Source organism: Pelobates fuscus, chromosome 8, assembly GCF_036172605.1.
Source record: "Pelobates fuscus isolate aPelFus1 chromosome 8, aPelFus1.pri, whole genome shotgun sequence".
Lineage (NCBI taxonomy): Eukaryota > Metazoa > Chordata > Amphibia > Anura > Pelobatidae > Pelobates > Pelobates fuscus.
In genome coordinates, this window is record NC_086324.1 from 44647184 (window position 1) to 44670067 (window position 22884).

Sequence of the window (22884 nt, forward strand, 5' to 3'; positions counted from 1 at the left end):
GATCACTCCCACAGTAATAATGTCCTGACTGGCAATAGAGCCATTTGGCTGTCTGACCTATATGAGAACCATAGCCCATTGCCATTGGGGGCCAAAGGTTAACTATCACTTTAGAAGAGGAAGCAGGATGTTAAAGGGAACTGGAAGTCACTCACACAAGTGCAGTCATGCTAACAGCCATCTGGATGTTCATTCAAATAGTTATGGAGGTCATGGCCATGAGTACCCTGGCAGACTCCCCCAAATTGATGTGCCTCTAGGCAGCTGCCTAATTTATGACATGGGAAGGCCAACCCTGCACGTAACTCTTGTCCACCAATTTAGAACACAATTGGTCTGCTGAAGAATTTACTTTACGTGTTTTAGACAGTGCTAGAGGTATACATCCATCTGGCTTTCCCAAAACCCATAAGAATGAGTATACATATATTTTTAAACTCCAAATTTTGATACCTGTACCTCAGGTCAGAGTCCCTGCTCCAAGGGATTCCAAGTATGATCAAAATAAATAATACAACTCCAACACTCTGTAATATCAGGTGCTATGTGGGTTTATTCAGCCATCCTGCATACCAAAACCCACCCAGCCATTCCTCAAACACCCACCAATTCTTTTATACATTTTACTGTAGTATTTGTTATATATGATTCACTGGGGTATCTGCCAGACAATCTGTGGGTCTGTATCCTCCTTTAAACCTTGTCCGCAAACATGTTTATTCGAGCACACTCAGCCGCCCTCTTTCTTCTCCAAAAATAATAATTACTGAGTTACTTCTTTATCACCCTCTTCACTCCTTCATTGGTTTTTCCTTCTTCCTCTCGTTCCATGTTTTTAATCTTGAGGGAATTCTACATTTTATTTCATTTGGGGATAAGTAAACAACATAGTATACATTATTGAGGGTGCTTCTTCCCCTTTAAAGGGTTACTCAAACCACCATGACCACTTCAGTGATTTGAAGTGGTCATGGTGCTAGGAGTCTGGATGTTCAGCTTGAAATGTTGCACATGCAGAGTTATTTACACTTGTGTGCCAGGGGCAAGTTACACTGTGGGCACACGTGAGTTTAGCAGCTTGGTATTCTTTTCCAGGCTGCCTAATGTCAATTCTGTGCATAGTATACATCCGTAGTCACTGCATGCTGGCAACATATGTATGGTTCCCCTTCTAGGCAACACATTCAACGGGAAGTGTGGTTGCCCGCCCCCCCCCCCCCCCCCCACTCACAAAGTTGAGTCCTCCCTATCCCCTCGATAATGCTCTTTTTTTCCCCTTATGTCCCATTCTCTCCCCCTCCCAATCACCCCCTCTCCTCATTGGCAAAGATTGAGTGTATGCAATCTAAGCCAGCGAAATGGACCAATCACAGGATTTTCTATGAGAAGCTTGTGATTGGACTGAGATCGGGCACTGCTGAAGTCGAAACTTTCCCCGATGCTGAATTAACAGAGCCAAATAGGGTATTTTAGATAGAACCCCCCTGCCCCCAATGAGTTAAGGTTACTTTTAAGCTTACTATAAAATAAACAGAATATATAAAAAAGGAAAAATTCCCACTGTTTTACACTTCCTTTTTAGATTTACAAAAACAAGTGGGGACAAGCGGTAAGGAACATAAATATATATTTGGAGATGCAGCAGAATTAACTTATACAGGTGCTAAATGCTTATAGTTTCATGGGAGGCACTGATTCTCCTCAAATATCATAATGATTCATTATTTCTAAAAAAAAACAACAACTGAATATTTAAAATCAACTAATCCTAGCAGATTTTCTAGCACAGCGCAAAAATGAAACTCGATACAAATGTCATCAAACACAGAATAGACCTCTGATAGAGTGAAGCAGTAATGTCTCACAGCTGATGTACAGTTTATACATACTGTATCTTATTAGATAAGTTGTAATAGTATAAGTACTAGCGCTTATTTATAACAAAAAAGAGAATTCAATCACAAATATGTTTATCTTTAAATAATCAGCTGCTATACATTCACGCGATCCCTTATATCACCAATAAAAAAATACAGAATAAAAAGAAGAATGTAGCGCTTTAGTATTAAATAAATAGATAAATCACCTTCAGTTTAAGTCGAACGGAGGTTTTCCCCTTTTGTTTAACGCCATATGTATGGGAATCTAAAAAGAAATTATTAATACATAGTGTAGGTCACACATAGCAACATAAATTAATTTGTACAAATATTGCACTCACACACAAAGAGCTATAAACCCAGCTCTGGTGTAGATCACTTCTGGGTCCGTTTAGGCGACCCACCCCTATAATCTGTATAGATCTTGCCCTATGTTAAAGATACAAATTTTTTTACTATCTTATAAAAATAAAACTGTCAATGATACACTTAATATTCCCTTTATTTGTAATTATAATACGAATCATTATCAAATAAGACAAATTATCAAAAGGTATTGGCCAATTTTATTAAAAGATCCTATTTATATTTTCTGTGGCAATTCCAGCAGGTTAAAGGTAAGACAATTTAGATTGTTATTGTGATGAAGACACTTAATGCCATTGTACAGGGCTACGGAATTTGCTGGCGCTATATAAATAATAAAACAATAATAATAAATAATAATCAAACTTTTAGTTTCAATCTTTTTACTATCATGTAGTATTTTAGTGCATTTTGTACAACATAACACAAAAGTTTTGAGAAAGACAGTTTGGAGGTTATATAAATTGAAAATAAAATTAAATAATTCTATAATTAAAACAATAAAGACCAATCTTGTACCTGCTGTTGGGGCATGGCAAGAGCTCATGTTAATTATTTGCACCACAAAAATAAAGAATTATAAAAAAAAACAATAAAGAAAAATACACTAATCTGGACACTTATAAAACTTGATTCAGTTGCAATGGGACTGTAAGAGCCACCCCAGGATACTGCAAGTTATTAAAATATGTTTTGAACTTTTATAGTAAATGCTCTTTGTTCTGACCAAACCACAAAGTCTCTGATCTTTACATGATTATATAATCAATACACATATTAATTCAGGATCATCCACAGAAAACAATCAATTTCCTGAAAGACGGCATTTTATGGCTGAAGTTAATTCTCCGACAAGAAAGTAAATATGTCAGCTTTTGATCATAAATCATCATGATATCTAGTTTCAGGGAAGTTGATAATTCAGATTCACGATCCATCGGTGGCATCGTCAAGATTCCCAGTGTTCGTATGGCCTCGTCTTCATCTGAAATGATGTGAGTCGACCATATGGAATGCAGTAAGGATGTTTAAGTTACATCATTTTGTTGACGTTTTTGTCCACTGCATCAAGAATGAGCTTTTAATCAATAGTAAATCTTACCTTTATAATGTAAAATGTTTGAAAGCAGCAAGGCATCACTAAATCAACAAGAAATACATGTTTTATAGATCTACACACACATATACCATGTTTACAGAAGGTTTTATACTGGGTGCCTTAAGTGATATTTGCCTCCATTCTATGGACCATTTGCAGGCTGGGTTTTGTTTACATGGGTTTCTCCTCCAAGGATTGGACATGACTGTTGAAAGTGTAGACATTGGATAGTAGGAGACCCGGAATACCATGAGAATTATAACAGAAGAAGAGTGGTATAGTAGAGCAGGAGTCACTCTCTAAGACTAAGTAAGTAGAGATACAACAGAGCTGCTTTATGTGTGACTCTTTTATAGCTGTAGTTGTTATACCACCTTCATTCTCATCCTGACACCCTCAGCTGTGATTCATGCACAATCCCTGTCTATTCTGTTTGCATGCATCTTGGAAGCTAGTAATATTCGTTCATGGAGTTCAAAGCTGAACCAGGCATGGTACTTGGCCATGGAGATGGAGAAATCTCTTCCTTGTTGAAGTTGCTTATAGTCTCAAAAGTGAGATAAGTGGGTTGGCGCAGAGCCTCCATCTGACACACTGAAAGTTTTGACAAGGCGTTGCTTAGACGGCAGACTCTTCAACACAGCCCGGTCTTGGTAGATGGTGACCTGTGTGTGATTTTGAGCATGTGAGGGAAAAAGTCTCTTGCATACATTTTGTTCAGGAGATCCAATAGATCTTCACAATATAAAGGTTTCATCTCTGCAGACAGGAGGTCTTGTTTGAAACTTTCAGACGGCTTCACGATCAGTGTTTGCCACAGATTTGGCGTAGATACCATGATATGTGACTTTGGCACTATGGAAACATAAAAAGAAAGATTAATGAGAGCATGCACATTTTATGTTAAGCATAAATGTCTTAAATGGGCACTGAAAGCCACTACGACCTTCTGTAGTGATTATGTTGCTTTTAGTGCCAGTGTAATCAGTGCTTTACCTTGGGAGGGAATAGCTATACTTTCCATAATATTAACTGGGAATGGAGTTATGGTAGTTTTGTTTTATCAGTTGTTATGGTCGCAGGATTTCCAGTGTCTACACCAGGGATCGTCAACCTTCGCAACAGTGGTGTTTATTGCTTCTGTGCTCTGCATGGAGGCGTTGAACGTTCCCCATAGAGATGCATTGATTGAATGCATCTCTATAAGGAGATGCTGACTGGCGCAGTGTGGCGTTTTCCTGCGTATGTGCAATAGCCTCCCAATGCTTTCCTAATGGAAAGCATTGGATTGGCTGAGGTCATCAAGCTTGATGAGCTCAGCCATGGAGGCAGAGCCAGCTGTGGCAAGGTGTGGAAAGTAGATGAGTACAATCACCTTTTTACTTGAAAAAAAGGAGTGCCTGGGGACCTAAATAGTTATTTTACCACTGTAGTGTCCGGAACACATGTTTGTGTTCCTAGCAATATAGTGTCCCTTTAAAATAGTAAATCCCCTTTTCTGCTGTGAGCTGTACAATATTCCTTCTATTTGCTATTTAGTTTAAATAAAGATAAAGATGTTAAAAGCATTTCCTCTCTACATCATATCCTCAAATGTGACTGAGGTTTATGATGAGTAATAGTTACCTAGGTTTTAACTGTGCATTTTTTTTTTCTTTGTCATTAATACTTAATCAATGAATAAAAACAAACAAACAAGGGAGTAACTAATGTGCTTCAAATTAAGATAAAACAGATGGAACTAATCTTTTAATAAATAATATCATTCTCTGCTGCCAGAACACTTACCTTTCTGGTTTCCTATCTCCATGTGTCTCAAAAGGGCTTTTCAAATGCAAGACCCAGGGCCAGAGCCATTAACTGACTGCAAATCCCATAAATCTTTGCTAGCTAAGTACATGACAAGTGGGTGGTAAAGCTTCATAGGAATTGTAGTTTAGAGCTGGAGGTGCTTTACAGTCCGTCAGTTCTTAAACTGCCCAGATACCAGTAAATCAACATTGCTGCAAAATATCCCAATGACCTCTGATGGCCACTGATTTAGTGTACCACTAATTCATGGCTGGCTTAACAAAATGAGATTTGAATTTCATGGCTGCTTAAAAAGCTGTGCAATGTTCATTTTGTGAATATAGTCATTGCTTGTATGAAGTTTTAATGAACAATGTTCATTTTTTAAAGAATCACTCTAACACCATAATCGTTGCATCTCACTAAATTGGCTATTATACAAAGATCTTGTCACTGCAGTCTTTCTTTTAAAAAAAGTTAAATTCTGGAAATAAATTATTTTTTTTATCTCTGTAGAGCCACCTTCCTGGGCTGTCAATCAGATTGCTGTAATACTCTCTTCCTGGCTGGCAATATCAATTCTGTACAACTTTTGCATCTGGTGTCAGTGCTCACAACCCACATACCACAAAGAGCATAATAACCCAAGATGCTTTGGACAGGCTGCTAAAGAGCGGTGGTAAGGAACCCTTGAGGTAAGGGTGCCTCTGAGGGCCTCCTGGCACCACAACAACTTAATATAGATGAAGTTGTTTTGGTGCCTGAAGCATCCCTTTAAGGCCACTGGTAAATAGAATCAATGCTGAAGTGCAGTCTAGGTGTGGAACACATGGTTGGTAGCGTTTGCTCACTCTTGGACTGACCTTTGCTTTCTCTCATGACTTTTCATTTAAACATGGGGTTCACACTTATACAATTTGCTAGCAGTAGCGATCTACTGTATAAGATTTATTGACAGACATGATCCAGCTATCATTCTAAGTGTGTATCGTTATTTGTCATGTTCTAACGTGTGTACAAGCAGTGGTCGCAAGAAAGGAGAGATACTTTGTATTTCATTGTTATTTTTATATTGGCTCTGAGTTCATGTCTGGGTGAAACTATATGAGCACGTCCCTCTGCGTCACATTTGTTCTCATTATTTCATTATGTCTGGTTCCGATGCCCTCGTTGGCCACTCTAATACTATTTAAGGAAAGGTTTGACTGTCTTTTCTTTTCCTGTGTCCTGTGCTCTGTGTCCTGTGCTCTGTGTAATGAAGTCATATCCGTCTATGAGTTGTTATAAGCCAGGTTCCTTGTATTGGATCCATCCATTATATCTTCCAACACATTTTCAGGAGATCCAACTTGGATTGGACAGCGGTTTGACACCAATATAAAGATCCAATGATTATTTTTGATCACATGTACAGTAAAATCAATACAAACATTTTGGATTAAAATATTCCTATTATTAAAATTAACAAGTTTATTTTAATCATAAATAATTTTCTTTTCTTTTAAACCAAAATGCCCTATAGGAAAAAAAAAAAAAAAAATTCCTGCAAAAAAAAGGCTGCACTTTTCCATATGACTGTGACATTTAAGAAAAATAATTTTTAGCATTTTATGATACCAATATATTTTTCTGCAGTTTACAATTCTAGACTGGGGATATAACAGCAAGTCGTTGGTACACAGAACACAGAATAATGTCTATGGAGGTGGAGAAAGCCTTGTTCAAACAAGCTTACAATCTGTTGCAACTTCATGTAAAACGAAAACAAAAGGATGGAGGGGGTGCTCTTCTTGATTGATTCGTACCCAAGGAGGAGGCAATACAGTAAACGTTTGATAATTTTTCCGTGGCCCGCTTGTTTTGATTTAATAAGACAAAAAAAAACAGTCACATATATTAAAAAAACACGCAGACACATACATAGTCAGAAAATCACAAACACAGTCACATAAAGACATAGACTCAAAATTGTGTGTATGTGTGTGTGAGCGGTGCAGTGTGTGTGTGAGCGGTGCAGTGTGTATGTGAGGGTGGCAGTGTGTGTGAGTTGCAGTGTGTGTGTTTGGGGCGGTGTGTGTATGGGGCAGTGTTTGTGGGGCGCTGTGTGTAGTGTGTGTATGGGGGCAGTGTTTGTGGGGCAGTGTGTGCAGTGTGTCTATGGGGGCAGTGTGTGTAGTGTGTGTATGGGGGCAGTGTGGGGCAGCGTGTGTAGTATGTGTATGGGGCAATGTGTGTAGTGTGTGTATGGGGCAGTGTTTGTGGGGCAGTGTGTGTAGTGTGTGTATAGGGCAATGTGTGTATGGGGCAGTGTGTGTAGTGTGTGTATGGGGCAGTGTTTGTGGGGCAGTGTGTGTATGGGGGGTAAGGAGGCTTTTTTTTTATTTATTAAACTTAATATATCCATGTCCCCCCTCCCTTCTTACCTTTACTGTGAGGAGGGGGGACATTTCTTAGTCCCTGGTGGTCTGGTGGGGATTCCCTGGTGGTCCGGTGGTGGTGAGATGAACTCTAGCCCAGTTATAGGTAACCACGGCAACGCTCCAAATCTCGCGAGAAGAGGACCCGGAGGAGCTGCAGGTAAGAGCTCCCGGGTCCTCTCTCATTCCCTCCGCTGCCGGCTGTCAGCACAGTGCCTGCGGACCGGGGAGGGAGATCTCTGATCTCCCCTCCGGTCCGCAGGCACATTGCAGGGCTGGCACTTGGGCAATGCCAGCCCTGCATTAGCCGGCAGGCTCGCACACCCCTGGGCGGCCCGGTACCGTTTGATCCACGGACCGGTACCGGTCCGCGGCCCGGGGGTTGGGGAACACTGCCATACAGAACCAATGGATGCAATGAAAAGCATTGCAGGTGCAGTGGGGAGATCGCTGCACATTTGCGCTGTGAGAAGCAGTGGATTAAGAGGCTACGAGGTCATCAGTGGAACAGAACTGTGATGAGGGAGCCTCTCGCCACTGTATGTTAACTATTTTTTCTGCCACTATCATGGATCAGTAATCTAAATAGACTTATAGACACTATAGAATTAGCAATCAAGGCTTCTATTTGGAATGCTGTATTCCTTTAAGCTTGTGAAAGTGATGTATGGAGGAATCATAGAGTAGAATGTAAGAGAGTGATGTGGACTGTGGAAGCATTAGTTGTGTGTGAAAGGATAGGCGACTGTTGTAACAGGAGAAGTTACTCTGGAATATGATAGGCTTTCTTTAAGAGATCAATTTTAAGGGACTTCTTGGAGGGACACTCCGGTTCCAGTACAACTTGATTGCATTTGATAGGTTTTGGCCCCATAAGTATGCTGTATATATTTGCATGCTCAATTCTTTATAGTTTTTGCATTGAAAAAAAATGTGTTTTGCAGAAGGCTGCACTATACACCCGCTTCTTTAGCCACACCCCCTAACTCGAGAAAAATACTTCCTTATAAAATGGATATACACAGCTCAGCCACTGACCGTACTGAACTACAACACAACCTGCATTAGAAGGAGAGGACACACAGGGACGATATCACTTTGCACCCCCGGTGTGCAGTACTTAAATAGTACTTCCTTTTTAAGCCTTGCTGAGCCGGACTCCATGTTTCTTCCTCGCCTCCCTGGTTGAGATCATCAAGACTGATAATCTCAGTCAATCCAATGATTTCCCATAGGAAAATTGCTGCTCCTATCAAAATCAAATGTTCACTATGAGCAGCATTTGATTTAATCTGACTGAGTTTTCATGTGGTCGTCCGGAATACAGCTACTAGAGGTTTGTTTGTTTAACCCTGCAATAAAAACACCCAGACCACAACTAAGATTAAAGGATCTGGGTGCCTTGTGTGTCCCTTTAAGAGACAGTGATTTTTTTCACAAAGTACCCTAGGAGAAATTTAATTTCTGTCTTTTTGTTACCAAAAAAAGAGTTTTTGTCCTGAATGAGTAAAAAAGGCAGGATCCCAGAATTAGTAAATTCTCAGTAGGTATCTTTGAATAATGTAGCTTAAAAACATCTTCCTGTACAACTTCTTATCGATGACTTTGCTACAATGTAATTAATTTATATTGGCTACATTGCACACAGTGCGCCTCTGCAGAATTTCACAGTGAAATCACTCCTTATATAAACAGTTAGTTAGCCAACTAAAATCCTTTGAATTGATTAATCTCTACTCCTATATGGAAACACCATGCTAGTTCTGAAATTATAATAATTAACCCCTTAAGGACACATGACATGTGTGACATGTCATGATTCCCTTTTATTCCAGAAGTTTGGTCCTTAAGGGGTTAAAGGACCACTATAGTGCCAGGAAAACATGCTCGTTTTCCTGGCACTATAGTGCCCAGAGGGTGCCCCCACCCTCAGGGACCCCCTCCCGCCCGGCTCTGGGGAGAGGAAAGGGATAAAACTTACCTTTATTCCAGCGCCGGGCGGGGAGCTCTCCTCCTCTCCGCCTCCGATCCTCCCTTTCGGCTGAATGCGCATGCGCGGCAAGAGCTGCGCGCGCATTCAGCCGGTTGCATAGGAAAGCATTTACAATGCTTTCCTATGGAAGCTTGCGTGCTTTCACAGTGAGAATCACGCAAGAGCCTCTAGCGACTGTCAATGAGACAGCCAATAGAGGATTTAGAGGTTGGCTTAACCCTTATATAAACATAGCAGTTTCTCTGAAACTGCTATGTTTATATAAAAAATGGATTAACCCTAGCTGGACCTGGCACCCAGACCACTTCATTAAGCTGAAGTGGTCTGTGTGCCTAGAGTGGTCCTTTAATGCAATTTCTGCATGCATTCAATATTACCTCTCTGTACACATTCTCCCTCCCATACCCACGGTGTATTTTGCCTCTTTTTTTTTTTTTAGAGAAATCTATATGTCAATATATAAAAAAAAATTGACTGCACTTGTGTGTCAAATTATACAGATTCCACGAATACTTCCCAGCGGTTTACCTGGTACTCTGATACCTGCTGTTATATCTGTTAGTTGATCACACAGATTATCTACAGAAATAAGACGCAATATGTATGCTCCAATTTTTTAATAAGCACTTTGTACACCAGCTTATAACTCTCTATATTTAGATTTTTTATTTTTTTTTAAATGCCAATTCTTTATCCATGGTACATCACGTTCCTGCTCAGTGGATCTGGAGAGGTCAAAATCTTGGTCCTTAATAGGAATTTATCTGAATGTTAAACAGGTTAATGCAGCAACCTTGGGAAATATGTACTTGGTACATTGACAGATCATGGATTCACCAGAAGTGGAAAGATAATGAATATGTAATGCATCCATTAACATAACAGAACATCCGCCAACTGCGTGCTCTCTTCTTGCAACAAATTCTTAAGGTTCTAATATAGAATAACTCAAGGGAACCGTATTAACTAATATATGATGCCAAGAAAGGTTGTCAGTTGTTAATGTTATATTGTAGTATACAGATAAAAAAGACAATTTTGGAATACATTTATTGGCTCAGGTATATTGTGTGTCCTTGGCATTATCATTCATACCTGAGTTTTTCGGATTGCTTGGTTGGAAACCGTATCAAAGCAAATGATAGAAAATGGCTTCAGTAGATTCACCGTCCTTCATGCCATCTTGGAAGTAACTCTTGAATGATACAAAGAAAAAGAAGAAGAAGAGGGAATCTATGAGTTATTACCACGAACAGATTCAGACCTCCAATGTTGGAGAATTTTTAATGGATTCACAAGGTGACATATACATCCACACAAATACATTGGTGAATTTACAAATATGCTTACATTGACAAATACCTACACACATTTAGGCATGCAGCTTCTACTATGAAACAGACACCATTGCTCTGATCCTTGAATGCCGAAATACAGTGGCGTCACCATCAGAGCAGGTGACTCCCGGTGCAGCCCTTTAACCTTGAGGTTGTGCGTTAAAGCGCTGTGCCCAGTCAGTTCTGTTTGTTTAGGCCGGAAGCAGGCCGGGCAGGGAGAGGAGCACAGAGTTGTATGAGGGAAGGGGGCAGAGGCTTCTGGTCTTACCCTCTGCCTGGCGCAGGATTAGGGTAATGGCTCACACAACTAAAAGTGTTCCCATGCATTACATCATTAAAAGCTTTTTATTTCCTCTGATCCCTAACTTGGCTACTTTAGTAAGGATTTCAAATAGGTGTAAGGCATACTGTCCTCTTAACAATTGTGGTTGTAAGAGGACTGCTAAAATCAAGCCATTTCAGTACAACTGATCTATCCAGCTAACACCATTCTTGTCATTATAGACTGATTCCTTGTTAGTTTGTTATACTGTAATGGTGTAATTTCCTCTATATACCCCTCTATATCACAGTTACATAGTTAACTAGCTGAAAAGAGACTTGCGTCCATCAAGTTCAGCCTTCCTCACATTTGTTTTTTGCTGGTGATCCAAAAGAAGGCAAAAAAAAAACAGTTTGAAGCACAATTTTGCAACAAGCTAGGAAAAAAATTCCTTCTTGACCCCAGAATGGCAGTCAGATTTATCCTTGGATCGAGCAGTTATTACCCTACATTGAAAGATTATATCCTTGAATATTCTGTTTTTGCAAGTATGCATCTAGTAGCTGTTTGAACATCTGTATGGACTCTGATAAAACCACTTCTTCAGGCAGAGAATTCCACATCCTGATTGTTCTTACAGTAAAAAAAACTTTCCTTTGCCTTAGACGAAATCTTCTTTCTTCCAGTCTAAAGGCATGGCCTCATGTCCTATGTAAAGTCCGGTTTGTGAATAGATTTCCATATCCCCTCTCAAGCGATGTTTTTCTAAACTAAATAGGTTTAAATTTGTTTACCTTTCTTCATAGCTGATATGTTCCATTCCTTTTATTAATTTTGTAGCCCGCCTCTGCTATAATCAGATCTACCCCTTATTTATTTTAAGAGATGGGGCAGCAAGCATATATCCCATTATTTTTCTTATATCGATACTTCCATGTTTCATCCTGTGTAATGTTGAACATTATCTTTGGTGGTAATTAGGACGAGCCCTGGCTGAATGCTGGCTTCACACCTTCCCACCTCATTCTGATAATGTTTTCCAATAAATAGCTAATAATATACAAAGTAATGACTATAATTTATACAATGTCTGCGTCTTTCCACAAGGATTAACACCCATTAATTTAGTATAGGGAATAGACATGACCTGGTGATGTTGGTGATGTATGTACAGTTCAGCTTCCTTCCCTTCTCTCAGATTCATTTTATTGTCATTACCCCTGATAGCTTACGTATAGGTTGTTATATATTTCCTAGAATGTATAAAAATATGACTTGTAGTTTCTATTTGACTATTGTGTGCACTTTTCACCTGTCCTTTTAAAGGGACACTCCAAGCACCATAACCACTACAGTTTACCGTAGGAGTTATGGTGCCAGTAGTGCTTTGGTGTCACTCCCATTGTATGGAGCTAAACCATTTTAGCAAGGTGCTGCTTTTTCCCTACACTACCTCTGCCAGAGAGCTTGCAGTGTTCATGTAGACATGCAGAGAGTATAGCTGATCCTCCCAAAGATCTTTGTGCCTGGGAGATAATTGCGTTAAATACCGTTAAGCAAATTATCTCCTAGGAACAAAAAGGCAAACATAAAAATACAAAACATAAAAATACCCCAAAACATCATAAAAATATATAATAACCCCCCCAATACATCCCCAAATAAGTCTGATCTGACCACCCAAGTTCTCCAAATAGCGCTCAGATCCATGCAGTGTAGGGGAAACGCCACTGTGTTAAAGTTCTGACCGGTCGTCCTATGCCCAAAACAGTTCCAGGGTATTTGGTGCTTTGGCCGGTCAGCTTTTGGGAGCTCCTGCAGCTGCAATACTGGGTGCTCTGGCAGGCTCTTAGATAGCGTTTGTTCCCCTTAGTCTCAGGCACCGTCCCTCCAAAAAGCAGGCTGTATGAATTGGGGTTTGAAGAACGCTAGATGTGTATAATACTATACTTTCACACTAATACTGCATTAACACTCACAGTGCACTTAACACCAATTTGTAATTAAATAAACACTGGATACACAATGTTGTTCTGTAATTTGATTTCACTACAATTCAGTGTTTAGTAAATAAACCTGTATATGTTTTTCGCAAGGGCCACCAACAGGAGGGGAGGAATGGGTGAGACAAATAGCCGTCTCCTGAGACTCTCTGAAAAATAGGACCTCTCAAGATACATTTAGTGGGTCTTATGGGAAATGTGGTCCTAGGTGTAAAATAAAAAATGATATACATTCCTGTCATTGCCATAGTGTTTAAATGTCACTGCAAACATTTTGTGGTTTATATTTTGTTTTTAACCACAGTTAATAGTTTTCCCAGCTGCTTTTTGATATCGATACACAAATAAACGCTCTCATTGCTGTACACCCATCCAAGTCTATTTCTGCTCCTTCCCATCAGAGATTTCTCAGTGTTCTGTTCTCAGATATCAGTCCACCAATTAAATCTGTCCGCACCAAAGCCACTGCTCCCATCCTTTCTTTAACACTTCCCTGTAACACATGTAACACAATTCTCATTTTGGTATATGAGTGAAACTCAATGCTAGTTAATCAATTATACACAGACCTAGGGCAGTGATGGGTGACTTTCGACACCCCAGCTGTTGTAGTGTTGGTTCCCATAATACTGAGGCATCCTCGTTTTCCACTATATTTAGTCCGGATATATGCAAAATAATCATAGTATCCATAAAAGACCTTACAATCTCAAATGACTGATAAACATTTATTTATGGTTCTGTAGTTCACTGGTTTGACACAGGCAGGGTGGTCTCAAGTAGAAACTAATAAGACATGTAAAAATTTCAGTAAGGTCTGAAGTAGACATGAAGATCTAGAGCAGGGGTACCTAAAATGTAGATTCCCAGATGTTTTAAAACTACAGCTTCCATGATGCTTTGTCATTATAAAACCATACAAAGGCACGCAAAGCATCATGGTAGTTGTAGTTCAACAACATCTGGGGATATGTACACACACTCAGACACACACATACACAGAGGTACACATGCAGGGGTGTATTTGTGTATAGTGCTAGTGGTGGAATGTAGGAGTGTATTTGTGTGCAGTGTTGGAATTAAAAAGCTGTTTTTTATGCATTACCACACACTCAGATTCACACTTACACACCGACACATACATACACACAGGTACACATACACACTGACACAATAGCACACATACACAGGTATACATACACACTGACACACAGCCAGATACACAAACACCACCAGATACACACACTGACATAAACACAGCCAGATACACACACACAACGAGATACACACACTTACTGAGACTCATGTACACACACACATTTATTAGTGTCAATTTACATATCTCTGCCCTCTAGCAGCTTCTGGACAGCAACTTCCAGCAACCTTGGTCAATATAATGTCTCAACTATATTAAAAGTTAAAATAAATACTTTTCAATGTTTTATTTATTTATATTTAAAGGGTCACTATAGGGTCAGGAACACAAACATGTATTCCTGACCCTATAGTGTTAAAACCACCATCTAGTCCCCCTGGGCCCCTCATGCCTCCATAAATATAGCAAAATCTTACTGTATTCAAGGCTGAAGCTGTAACTCTGCATGCTGTTTGACTCAGAAAAACAAGCAGTCTGCTAACATCATGACAAGTGGTAGCCTGATCCAATCACAGTGCTACCCCATAGGATTGGCTGAGACTGACAAAGAGGCAGATCATGGGCAGAGCCAGCATGATTCCAACACAGCCCTGGCCAATCAGCATCTCCACATAGAGATGAATTGAATCAATGAATTTCTATGAGGAAAGTTCAGTGTCTGCATGCAGAGGGAGGAGATACTGAATGTTTGGATGCATTTTAGGCAGCCATGACCCAGGAATGATCTTTAACAGCCATCTAAGGAGTGGCCAGTGAAGTTATCACTAGGCTGTAATGTAAACACTGCATTTTCTCTGAAAAGACAGTGTTTACAGCAAAAAGCGTGAAGGTAATGATTATATTCACCAGAACAAATTCAATAAGTTGAATGTAGTTGTTCAGGTGACTATAGTGTCCCTTTAACCCCTTAAGGACACATGACATGTGTGACATGTCATGATTCCCTTTTATTCCAGAAGTTTGGTCCTTAAGGGGTTAATAGGGCACTGTCAGGTATTTCTAGGATTTTTTAACATGTAGTTATCCCCAGTGTGTTTCATTACAAACACCAACACATGGGTGTTTGTAATGTCTGATGAATAAAAGTGAAATCAGAAATTAGCAAAACAAACAGAAAAAAAATATTTAGCTACCCTCTTGTCTCCTTACCTTTTGGGTACAGAAGGGTGGCTTTCCTGGGGTCCAGTGGGAGCTTGCTGGCCCAGGCTGATGGGAAACTGCAATCAGCTTTTTCCAGGCCCTCTCCTCCATCATGTTTGCATCCTCCCCAGCGGCACTGAGATGGAAGTGATCTGTTCTTACTGGGAGGAAGTGATCTGACCTCACTTCCTCCCAGCATGCCCAGGAAACATAGAGAATCACAGGGCAATGTGTGAGGTGGGGGCTAGCTGTGAGTATGTAGTCAGCCACCCCATATTATAGGGCTCAGTTCCGGAGCAATATTAAAGGGCCGGGGGGCCCTGCTTACCTCAGGTGCTGCAGTGGGCCCATGGGGCTGCCTTAGGTGCGTAGGAGTAACTGGGCCCGGGGCAGCTGCCCCATTTGCCCCTCCTTAAAGACGGCCCTGATCCCCAGTATGTAAGGCTGACAATGCCAGTAGTTGTGGAGGGATTATATGTATAAATACTCACTTCTCCTTCCAGCTCTCAATGCACATTGATCCCACCCAAATGTTCCCATACAGGGAGTGCAGAATTATTAGGCAAGTTGTATTTTTGAGGATTCATTTTATTATTGAACAACAACCATGTTCTCAATGAACCCAAAAAACTCATTAATATCAAAGCTGAATATTTTTGGAAGTAGTTTTTAGTTTGTTTTTAGTTATAGCTATTTTAGGGGGATATTTGTGTGTGCAGGTGACTATTACTGTGCATAATTATTAGGCAACTTAACAAAAAACAAATATATACCCATTTCAATTATTTATTTTTACCAGTGAAACCAATATAACATCTCAACATTCACAAATATACATTTCTGACATTCAAAAACATAAAAACAAATCAGTGACCAATATAGCCACCTTTCTTTGCAAGGACATTTAAAAGCCTGCCATCCATGGATTCTGTCAGTGTTTTGATCTGTTCACCATCAACATTGCGTGCAGCAGCAACCACAGCCTCCCAGACACTGTTCAGAAAGGTGTACTGTTTTCCCTCCTTGTAAATCTCACATTTGATGATGGACCACAGGTTCTCAATGGGGTTCAGACCAGGTGAACAAGGAGGCCATGTCATTAGATTTTCTTCTTTTATACCCTTTCTTGCCAGCCACGCTGTGGAGTACTTGGACGCGTGTGATGGAGCATTGTCCTGCATGAAAATCATGTTTTTCTTGAAGGATGCAGACTTCTTCCTGTACCACTGCTTGAAGAAGGTGTCTTCCAGAAACTGGCAGTAGGACTGGGAGTTGAGCTTGACTCCATCCTCAACCCGAAAAGGCCCCACAAGCTCATCTTTGATGATACCAGCCCAAACCAGTACTCCACCTCCACCTTGCTGGCGTCTGAGTCGGACTGGAGCTCTCTGCCCTTTACCAATCCATCCATCTGGCCCATCAAGACTCACTCTCATTTCATCAGTCCATAAAACCTTAGAAAAATCAGTCTTGAGATATTTCTTGGCCCAGTCTTGACGTTTCAGCTTGTGTGTCTTGTTCAGTGGTGGTCGTCTTTCAGCCTTTCTTACCTTGGCCATGTCTCTGAGTATTGCACACCTTGTGCTTTTGGGCACTCCAGTGATGTTGCAGCTCTGAAATATGGCCAAACTGGTGGCAAGTGGCATCTTGGCAGCTGCACGCTTGACTTTTCTCAGTTCATGGGCAGTTATTTTGCGCCTTGGTTTCTCCACACGCTTCTTGCGACCCTGTTGACTATTTTGAATGAAACGCTTGATTGTTCGATGATCACGCTTCAGAAGCTTTGCAATTTTAAGAGTGCTGCATCCCTCTGCAAGATATCTCATTATTTTTTACTTTTCTGAGCCTGTCAAGTCCTTCTTTTGACCCATTTTGCCAAAGGAAAGGAAGTTGCCTAATAATTATGCACACCTGATATAGGGTGTTGATGTCATTAGACCACACCCCTTCTCATTACAGAGATGCACATCACCTAATATGCTTAATTGGTAGTAGGCTTTCGAGCCTATACAGCTTGGAGTAAGACAACATGCATAAAGAGGATGATGTGGTCAAAATACTCATTTGCCTAATAATTCTGCACTCCCTGTATTGCTAAAACTATTCTTTACCTAAGTGAGCCATCTCTTGTGCCCAGTGGTCGCACTGGTGATAATGTTATTATTTTATTCATACAAAAGGACAATATATAATCAACAATATGTCCTGATTTTATGCATTTAGCACACAAGACGTGAACTGTTTATAGTGCGATATTGTCCATCGTCATTATTGTACACAATAAACGTTCGTTTTACTAATGCAGAATATTTTTTGTTGCACATGCGTGCTGTCTTACTTCTCATATTTGTTGATATGGCTGTCTGTGCTTATAAAACGAAATAATAATTTTGTCATATGAAGGATCTGACCAGGTAATAAAAAAACGCACAATTCTTACTGTTTTGCAAATTAAGTTTTTATTGACATGATATATTGAATGAAAACCTTCACAGTCAATTATGAGACAAAGAATATAGTAATAACAAAAACAATAGTAACATACGTATCAGGAACAAATACAGCCGATAATAGTAAACAAAAATATATATATTCAAAATGTTTGAGCTATTGAAAGTGAGGATAGATAAAAGATAAAAAAAAATAACCACAACTACAACTGCCCACCATCGTCCACTGATGCCAAATTTTGATGTCAGGAGGAAGGGCTAAAGGGTTTTGTATTTAGATCTCTTGAATATCTTGGCTTTTAAATATCAGTATCAAAACACATCACGTGGATAAGAATGTTTAGATTGTATGCTCTTTGGGCAAGGCTCTACTGTCTTAGTATGTCAATCAAGTTTTGTTAGAATGTAGTGTTTGTATTGTTTACCTATTGTATTATTGTAACATCTTGGTGCTGTATAAATAATCGTAATTGTAAAATAGTAACTGTGTGTATGTTTAGTTGTGCGTGTGTGCACAACGGTGATGTCACTAGCATATAATGTCAATGGGTTCTGCCAACAACAGACACAAACTTACCAACTACCCCTGAATAAACCTTTCTATGGAAACTGTACATCCTTTCTTTCCCCTCCCCCTCCAAGAAATATTTTCTTTGCCAGTTTAAATGTGATTCATATTTTCTTTTTTGTGTGATTCTTTTAAATATCCCAGTTTAGCATTAAACACACTTGGTTTATGGTTCTATGCATTTTTTGTCAAAATATTTAAATATCGTGATGAATTGCAAGCACGAACCAGCTGTAAGATAGCTAGCTACACTATTACATTTTATTGCTGCAAGTGACTTTATGTTAACAAAATGCGCCAACTAGTGGTCACCTTCAGATTGCACTCTTCAACACATTATACGTTTGATAACCATCTATATGGCTCTTTATGTAAGAGGCCTGGGTTTAATAAGTCTATAATACGTGTAATAAGTGTATTAAGTCTGGGTGGGAAACCTTTAGCGCTCCTGGCATTTGTAATAAATCCCCATTTGATGCATAAAGTGACAAGTGGTATGAGATACCACTTAAAAGCGATACAGCTCATATGATCTCGTGTCTATGGTCTCTTTTATACAACATGACAAGTTCTGTTAATTTGCAAATTATTTTCTCTGCATATTGAGCCAGCAGAATGGTTAGCCAATATATGATCCCAGGTATAATAAACATTGAAACCCTATATTTACCTGTCTTGCAGGTGAGTGTGTGATCCTGGGTAATCCGGTAACTGATCTCTATGGCTTACTAACATTAGTGTGGCACCATCAGTCCGAGTTAGTTAGTTATAACTAGCGGGGTTATTCACTAAGTTAAGAATTCAAAGTGAGTTTAAAATTCAAGGTAAAACTAGCAGAACTGGAAAAATTCCCAAAGTCATCTATGCTGAGTCAGTTCAGCTATTTTGGCCATAAATTTGAAATTCACTTTGAATTCTCACTTTAGTGACTTGACTACTGACTTAACTAGACTTAGGTATGAACATCCTAGATTAGAGGACATCTTTGAGTGCGTCTGGGCATAGTTGGAGAAGTATGTAGCTGCAGCACCACATTGGCCATCGTAAAAAGCAAAGCACAGGGAGGAGAGGCCCCACCCAGGTCTAGCATCTGTTCCAGTGCCTGTCACCTCTACCTAGGGGCCACAAAGGGTAAAACCCTGAAGCATTGCCCACACGAAAGGGGAACATCGGACGCAAAACTGGGTCCTCCTGCTACTCCCAGCACGGGAGGGACTTGGACTCTGAGAGCCACCGGCTTCGTGGCCTAGAGATGCCGGCCTCTATATGAGCCTCTGGCGGGGACCTCACCTCCATTCATCCCACCTTCTGCTTTTAGTGACCACGTAGCATGCTCCCAGTGGTTTCCAATTCTAGGGGTCGGCTGACCAGTGACTCCATGTAATGTGTAGACCTACCACTTAAGCCTTAAATGTATGGGGGACCGCCATCTTGCCACAGCTTCCTCCCGATTGTGATGTATACTTTCGTTTTTATGCTTTATATCGGTTTTTGAAGGTGTAGAGATGGGGCAGCGATAGTTCATTCAGTGGTTTATTCTCTATTTGTTTGCCTTGCATGTCTTCCATCATACTTACTTTACTGGATGTTTTCTAGCCTAACGTTCATGTAGGAAAGCTCAGTTTAAGCCGACTGTTTAGACATACTTGTCTAGTCTTTTACTGTCTGTTTTTTTACATGCCTATTTAGTCTGTTACTGTCTGTTAACATGCCCATTTAGTCTGTCACTGTCTGTTAACATACCTGTCTAGTCTGTTAACATGTCTGTCTAGTCTGTTACTGTCTGTTAACATACCTGTCTAGTCTGTTGCTGTCTGTTAACCTGCCTGTCTGGTCTGTTACTGTGAAAACACAAAAATGTGTTGTATTCCCGTGATGCCGTACAACTGTCTCATTATGTACCTTACCATATTTGCTGCTGCTGTTGTGGCAATGCAAGCTTAGCTGTATTTTCTCTGCACAACAAAAATTAAGAATAAAATAAATGAAAAACAACCCACAAATAATACTCATAAAGAAACATGATGGGGTCCAGGAACCCCTATTAAGCATACACAGAGCAGCTCTTAACATCCAATTTGTGACAGGTGAGCTACATAAAATAATCGTGGGGTTCCTCCCCTAGACATAGTTGAAAGGGGTCCCTAGGACCAATGGTAAGTTATTTATGTCTGTGACGGCAATCATCCCTTTATCCAAAGTGCCAGGAAGGTTAGGGGTCAGAGAGATATAACAAGGTCATCTTGTAGCTTTAGAGTTTAACAGCAAGTTCCATAGTTTGCATCGACCTTTGATATCATTGAAATACACATATTATTTATAAGATTTTGTGCCCACAATGCACATTTGCAACACTTACACCTGGACAAAACGCTCAAGGATTTTAGCTGTACCAATAGAAGTCAGCATGTGAGAGGGAGAATTGAATACTTCTGCAAAATGTGACTGCATGTTGGCCATAAATTAGAGCTGCACTTATGGCTGTGTCTTTACTGGATACTAAAACGAGCCCATACATTACCGGTAGGTAAGTGCTTATTTGATCAGCCACCGTTTTACTCTCTTTTTATGTAGGAGAGCAGATTGCCCCTTGTTTACATCTGTAGGTCTCCTGGTCACAATCATTTTAATGCCAGCAGTTCAACATCTACCCTATCTTCAAAAAAACTAGAATATTGTATCCTAATTTCATGAATTAATAAGAGTTTAAAGATCCTTATGGTAGGTGATGTATCAGAGCAGCACATAGTAACTATACTATTTTCTCCATATTTACAATATAAGACAGCGTATTTAAAGCAGCTCTGTCACCACCCCACCCCCCAAAAAATAATAATACCATCTTTATGATTGACTGTGCAATCTGTCAAGGAATATTATAAATGACAGAGTCCTTTTAATCTGGCCATGTAGAGGGAGATTAACCAGAGCGTTCTGTTCTAAAATGTGGTGCAAAAATTTAAAATGGAAGGAGTCATCAATGGAACTTTCCTGTTGGTTCCCATGGCGATTGTACTTTATACCACTTTTTAGAACAGAACACTTTTAGAATCCCCATACAGAATATATTTTCCCTTAACCCCTTAAGGACACATGACATGTGTGTCATGTCATGATTCCCTTTTATTCCAGAAGTTTGGTCCTTAAGGGGTTAAAGGAACAAATATGTATTCCTTACGCTTTATTGTCTTAGTCACTGTTTAGGTGACTGGGCCAGCGCTGACATGGTTAAAAAAGGTGATTTCATTACCTTTTAGCCCTTGCCATGCTCTATGTAGCTCCACCCCTTTGGCAGAGATCATCGATGTTGATGATCTAAGCCAATCCAATGCTTTCCTATAGGAAAGCATTGGCAGGCAAATGTGCACGCGCAATACTATGCCAATCAGATGGTCTCTGAAGCGTTTTACTTCTAGCACCTCTTATATTAACAGTGACTAGAGGAAAGTTAGCCCTGCAAAAAGGCAATGTTTTCAATTGCAGGGTTAAAAGGACAACCAGAGCACCTCATTGAGATTAAAGGGTTACTCCAACCACCAAGACCATTTCAGTGATTTGAAGTGGTCATGGTGGTAGGTGTCAGTATGTGCAGTGTTTCTGCTTGAAACACGCACATCCAGACTAATTCTTAATTGTGTGCTGGGGGCATATTGCATCCCTAGCACGCGTGACATTGGCAAAGTCAATTCTGTGCATAAAAAATAAGTCTGATAACAGATGTGATAAGTTTCCCATTGCATTCAGTGTGCAAAAAGTATTCTAAAAAAAAAAAGATAGTAAAGATGTATTTGCTTCAGAGTAAAATTTATAATAATAAAAGAATATAATTTATGTTACTACATAATATATATATATATATATATATATATATATATATATACAAAAATAATTGCACTCCAGCTTTCCCTTAGTGTTTTGCCCGGTGCTCAGCTGCACAAGTATACAACATATGAAAAAAGCTAGCACTCAAGGACTTCAATAGGTAAAAAGTAAAAACCTTTTATTCCAGTGTGTCAAAAAACAGGGTCAACGTTTCAGTCCACCGTTGTGAACTTTCTTCAGGACATAAAATACATTGTACAATGTTCAACTTAAATAAGGAAACTAACTTACCAAAACACCTCCACCTGTGTGCTGGCGTGATCCGCTCCCCTCTGCGCATGCGTGGCAATCCGCTCATCCCTTTCCGGTATCAAAGTGCATCTAAATCCATCACCGTGGAAACGGGTAAATATATCGTGAAAACAGCGGTCTATTTAAGCTTGCCCTTATGTTTACTTGGCAAGTGATCAGTGTCGATATTACAGCTAGATATTAATAACTGTAATAACTGAAAAGACCTGATAACACCCAGTGAAATTATAAGTAACTTACAAAACCGATCGTGATGATCGAAGGCATATAGAAATATATGTGTAAAGG